The following is a 5,225-nucleotide window of genomic DNA, read 5'->3' as shown; positions in this document are numbered from 1 at the left end:
GGCGGTGATCACTTAACACCAGGTGACCCGTACGCTCGTCTGTCCTCCTATTCCATAAAAAAAAAAAAAAAATGAAACGCTGCTTGCTTCGTATATGCAATCTGTAGACTTCCTACCGTAGGTAGTAAATTAACTTTAACACTAGTGCTATATTTATTTAGGTTAGTAACGAGGTAGGCTGTATGTAGGTATATGTTTTAAATTATCAGAAGGGAATACCTAGATTCATTAGAAGCTCGGTGTACCCTTAATTATTAAGACATCTCTTATTAATGGAGTTTATTTTGAGAGTTGAACATGATATACAAGATGTATCAACGATACGTCACTCGGCAGACTCAGTGGAAAGAGCGCTCGCACGGAACGCGAGAGAGAGAGGTCGCGGTTTCGAGTCCCGCATCGCCCATAAATTTTCTTGCAAATTTAATTTGTCAAGTTTATTTTTCTAAAATCTGTAGCTTGACTGTTCTACAATTCCATAAAGTATATACATTATTTTAAAGATATTAACATATTTTACCTCCATCAATAATAATATATTTCTGAAGATATAGCGCGATTTTCCAGATACCTACATTATGAATTAGTAATAAATTATTGGAGTTAATAAAAATGATATTATTATATTTGCAATACATTACAATACAATATTAACATATTATTATAAATATTATTATTTATAATACATTATCCATCTCCGAGCCTTGGATTCGCGTGCATCTTGCCAAAAATCGCAAATTAATGACGTCGATTTTTGACTCATATAAGCTTATGAATGTATTTTACTTTATTGTATACTATTTTACTAGCTGACCAGACAGACGTTGTTCTGTACATAATAAATAAAATACCGTTTTTGATGAATTTGTCAATAATTTTTCATTGTAACATAATAATATGCTCCTTGTTGTTATAATGAAATTGTTTCACAGCAAAACTGACAAACCGCGCGTCAAAAATACTCTCACAGAAAATATGTCCAAACAAAACAAATATTGAAAATAAAAATAATTATGGGTCCCAAATCAAAATAAAAACTATCCTATCTCTTAAGTTGGACTAAACTGCACTCCATGAAGTAATCCCCATTGAAATCCGTTCATTAGTTTAGGAGTCCATTGAGGACAAACATTGTGACACGAGATTTATATATATTAAGATTTATTTTTACTACCTACTTAATATTGTGATATGGGATTTTATGCCTAAAATAAAGATTTATTATAATTATTTGCCACATATGTGTGTGTAATATTACATTTTTATTTTATTTTAAATCAAATGGATTAGACAGTAGGTACTTAGTATGGACTAGGCACTAAATCGAAATATCGATTCTTAAAACGTAAACATAAAACAATTTACGACCGATTTTTATATAATCGTTATAGAAAATTTATTGAAGTAGGCGTTACTTTGCGGAAATCCATAATAATTATCCAAATGTTTTGAGTTTTCTTTAGTGTTAATTCCGCCAATATTTGTCTTCACACAATAATTCGACACGTGTTTCGCCTCTACACCAGGCATCCTCAGGAGATGTTGACATCTTCATGAAAATCAGTCCGTATATTCAATCGCAATCCTTAAAAGGCGATCGGAGATAATCATTATAATCACTGTTACAGCCATAGACAAAGAATATACTAGCGTATATAGGACCTGGCAGCCCGATAGCGTGTTATCAATTTTGATTTAAAATGTGTGCGTTAGCTACTCGTTTTAAAATTAAAAATACTACTGTGGCTGTCTGTCTGATTTATTAACCAAAATCTGTTTCAGTAACAATAGATTCGTCTTCCTTTTAAAAACACGAAAAAAATCTTTAGATTATCGTTGTATTGCCATATAAAGTAATTAAATAAAAATTCAATTATAAAAATTTTGGGGTATAAAAATAGATGCAACCGATTCTCAGACTTCCAAATATATTGTACTACATTATTATTGTATTCGATTGCCATCTTTCAACCCTATAGCGGATATGTGAATGGAACAGAATAATATAAAAATCGCGATACAAAAATAGTTGTAGATCGTAGAAGGGCAAAATTAAAGTTGTATGTATTTTTCAATGCTGAATCAAAATAAAATTAAAATAAAAAAATTTACAAAAAATATATTTTGGGGGTCGGGCCATTCTTATCTTTTAGGGGTATGAAAAATAGATGTTGGCCGATTTTCAGACCTACCCGAAATACACACAAAATTTTATACAAATCAGTTCAGCCGTTTCGGAGGAGATTGGTAAGAAACACCGGGACACGAGAATTTTATATAGTAGATGCTTTACGATATAAAAATACACTTGATGTACACTGTAAAGAAAGAGGTAACGACTTAAGGAAACATTACAGATGAACCTAACTTTTGTGGGATTATAAAAAAGGTTTTATTAAATTTAATTTTTTGTCCACAACCTGCCAGCTTGGATCGCTCCTATTCAATATAAAATTTTGAACCCTAAATCATTGTTTTTTATTTATTATTTCGCCAGCTTATAAAACAATCAAATCAAATAAAGATGTAGGGATACATTGGGTTTTTGATGTAACAACTTCTTATGGGAGGGTAACCGCTTTGTAACGTAACGCGTTACGGCACCAGTCTGCCTGTCTTCCCTTTCTATCACGCATACGGCAGCGGTAGGCAGGCTCCTACTCTCTCACTCTAACCAATTGTTACTTTTATTGGATGAAATAATGATACTTATAATGTACATACACAAAATTTTAATGTACATATTCAAGTTGTAACTGAGAATTAAATATATTTTTTAATCAATAAAAGATTTTTTCCTTACATCATCACATTAATATAAATAAAATTAAAGTAATAACCTAAGCTTTTCTCAAGTTAAACAATTTCAATATTAAATATTATTCTACCTTCGCACGACACGCCACAAGTTAGGATATTATCCCCACCATCTGGATGTGTGGCGGTCCTCCACAGTGCGGTTTACAAGGAGCTTTCTTCCACGTACTACAAAGCTGTGGAATGAGCTTCCTTGTGCGGTGTTTCCGGGACGATACGACATGTGTACCTTCAAAAAAAGCGCGTACATCTTCCTTAAAGGCCGGCAACGCTCTTGTGATTCCTCTGGTGTTGCAAGAGAATATGGGCGGCGGTGATCACTTAACACCAGGTGACCCGTACGCTCGTTTGTCCTCCTATTCCATAAAAAAATAGTTTAACTTAGATTAGTTTAAGTTATCACTTCTGTCGGGAGTCCCGAGACGTACTCGTTTTATATTGTTTGAGAAGCCTGTTGATGAAGTGGGTAATGACCCTGCTTCATGTATTAGATTAAAAGTGTAACAGGTCTTAAGCCAGGAAAGATAATTCCACTAAAAAGAAATACTTTATGATAATTTGATATATTTATTCATACAGCTACTCTACCCACAATTTGTTAAATAATTACTTATTTCATTAATTATTGACAATATCAATTTATACATAGTTAAAGATAAATTGCGCTGTGAACTATGTAATAAATATAATATTTGATATTTCGAACAAGGAAATAACGTGTGAAAGCATATATGGCAATACAGCTCTTATGCTAGACAACTTTTAAACGAGAAGCAATATTTCTACAAGTGCATGGAATATTGTAGTAATACTTTTATCAAGCAATCTAAAGGTTTGTCTGAATGTGACAGATATGCGTTTTCTGTGCTATATGGATTTGGAAATAAAAATTGACATACTGAGATGTAGTGGGCAGACTCCTTAACTGCAATTCCCAATATTCAGTATATCTCCGATTGTGGCCTACTGGAGATACAAAATCGTAACTCTCGTTGACTTTCTGTCCTAATAAACTTATCGACGGTAACTCACCTTATCCGTACATGCTGTCTGTCAATGGGACGACGTACAGCTTACCAGGGATAGAAGTTTGTATGGAAATTGCAACAGTGAACTGACGATAAGAATGACTTATCGGGTATATTGGAACAGCTTCAGATTATTACCAGCTAATTACTGACAGTAGAAGGTAGTAATTTTTCTCTATCTGTAGATAGTATATTGGCAACGGCCGTAAGTTGCACAGACAAACGCTTGGCGCGATCTGCAAAATGGTGAATTTCAATCATCACAGATCATTAGTGTAATATTATACATTATATTTTGAAATGAAATAAAGTTTATTTATTGCATACAACATGTTACACGTCATACAAAATCAAAGCCGAAATATGGCACATGACATAAATGACACCATGATAAGCTTTTAAATCCGTCTATACATTTCTGGGTTTACTCCAGTTACTTAAAATATTATTGGTCAATAGGCAGCAATGTAAACACCTGTTCAGTTTAAGTTGCGTATTTTGAATTTAGAACCCCATTTGGACAGTGACATCAGTGGAGTAGCGTTAGGTATTTTTTTAAACCCAGATGAAAAAGAGAGTTGCTTTAAGTTTTACGTTTGTCAGTCTGTCTTTAGTTTATAATTTGTCAAGTTTTTGTTTTCATTTTTGTAAGGTTAACGATATTTCTTGGAGGTGTCGTAAGAAAATAAGCCGTCTGGGTGCTTTCAACCAAAACGCTGTCTAAGTCCTTTGAAGTATAACAAAAATCTTATATGTATAGGTCTACAGATGGGTCCGCTGTGGTATATGTCTATCTCTTAAGGATAACATACTATATCCATCTTAATACTTTAAAAAATTGGCAATCATAAGGCGGTAATTTAAACGCTGTTTAGACAAATACGATAATAATCTATATCATTTTATATAAGTCAGATATTTTACTCTTTTACACCATACAATTATTTGATGCGATAGGACCCTCCCCCCACAGGTCTTGCCTACTCACAAGGAACGGTAGTTGAAGGATATGATCATTCAGAAATACGGTATTTTTTCTTTTTTACTAATTAAATAATATTACACATTTCCGATGGTTCTAGAGTACATTATTTCCGAATACTTACATCATATTTTTTTTCTTTTGACGGAACAGCGTCTGTCGGGTCACCGAGTTCATAAACAAAAAGGATGATTTACTTACACATAAAAAAGTATGTCATATGACTACTGATATGAGGTGGCTTGTATTTTTAAATTACCCAATTAAAAATAACCACTCCTTCTTCACTTCAATTTCAATTTTTCACTTCAATTTTTGACAATTTTCATATTTTTTATTTAAATGTTGTATTGGCCTCTCCAAGTGTTTCCTAATTCATTAAGTAAAAACAACAGTAA

This window comes from Leptidea sinapis, chromosome 23 (genome assembly GCF_905404315.1).
Source record: "Leptidea sinapis chromosome 23, ilLepSina1.1, whole genome shotgun sequence".
NCBI classification, from domain to species: domain Eukaryota; kingdom Metazoa; phylum Arthropoda; class Insecta; order Lepidoptera; family Pieridae; genus Leptidea; species Leptidea sinapis.
The sequence above is the reverse complement of the archived record's forward strand: the minus strand, read 5'-3'. Positions refer to the sequence as shown.